Source organism: Aplysia californica, unplaced genomic scaffold (genome assembly GCF_000002075.1).
Source record: "Aplysia californica isolate F4 #8 unplaced genomic scaffold, AplCal3.0 scaffold00184, whole genome shotgun sequence".
Classification (NCBI taxonomy): domain Eukaryota; kingdom Metazoa; phylum Mollusca; class Gastropoda; order Aplysiida; family Aplysiidae; genus Aplysia; species Aplysia californica.
In genome coordinates this window covers 792,682-793,876 of record NW_004797454.1, presented here as the reverse complement: position 1 = coordinate 793,876, position 1,195 = coordinate 792,682, and positions in this window count along the sequence as shown.

Sequence of the window (1,195 nt, the reverse complement as noted above, 5' to 3'; positions counted from 1 at the left end):
ATCTGTGACCGCCTGGTTTGAGCGGACTTGATTAAAGGGACAACTAGCTTTAAGCGCTTTAATGTGTAAAAAGCATCTTGATTTGGGAACTTGCTGTTTGTTTGTTTGTTTGTTTGCTTGTTTGTTTTTTAAAATCAACGTGACCTTATAAAGTTGTCGATAAAAATCATGAATTTATCGTTAGTAAGAAAAACGTCCTTGACCAGCGATCTGAAAGGATTGAGTGTCAAGTTCAGACAATCATAAACTGCCTGGGCGTGGGTTATCAATTCTTAGTCTTGAATGACTGCCCGGCAACTCACTTCTTGATACCAATAAATTTTAAAATCGAAACGCATTAGATTTTCAAGCCCTCGAACTCATATAATAGTATTATTTGCATTCCTTAATAGTGTCCAGACTGGGCAATAGAGAACGCAGCTAATAAAAAGAGCCCCCAGAAGACCAGACACACAAGACAAACGACAGCCTTAGATAGAAAATAAGGTAGAATTTCTTTTATTTTTTTGCGAGAATATCAGTTTGGAAGAATGAAGCAACTGGGTTAGTTTTGGTTGTTGTTATTTGCATATGTTTTGGGGTTTTTTTGAGCGATCATTCTACAAAAATATTACCTGTCAGTGTGTAAATGCATGTAGTCTCTATTCTTGGTTTATTTTGTACTCATTTTAGCCACATTTTTATGCAGATGAGTCTAAACAATAAATCACTATCGGGCTCCAAAGCCTATTCCCACCTCCTTGTGGTGAGCGAGAGACAACAAATAATAGATTGTCAATACCAATTAATTTGGTATTTTGCCAACGAAAAGAGGAGTCTACAAATTCCAGTCATCCCTTTTAGAACAAAAACATGTAAAACATATGTGTATTTGCAAAACAGAATTCTTCATCGATACCGACTAAACATAATAGAAGTAGAAGCAATAATAAGTAGTAATTGACAGCTTTGGTGTTGCGCAAATTCCCCTTCAATTTCGAGCTCTGTGCGATTTACAATCTATATTATTACCCCAGCAGACCTGACCACTCTGAAACGATCTCAACTCCTTGGGAAGCATACAATGCAAAACTGCCATTTGACACGCACTAAAACATCAATGTATGGAAGCGCTAAAGGCAAAGCGCTCAAATTAAGTCCCGCCAATATAATTTATATTTTGTATTAGGCCCAGCAGCTCTCAAAACCCCCCCCC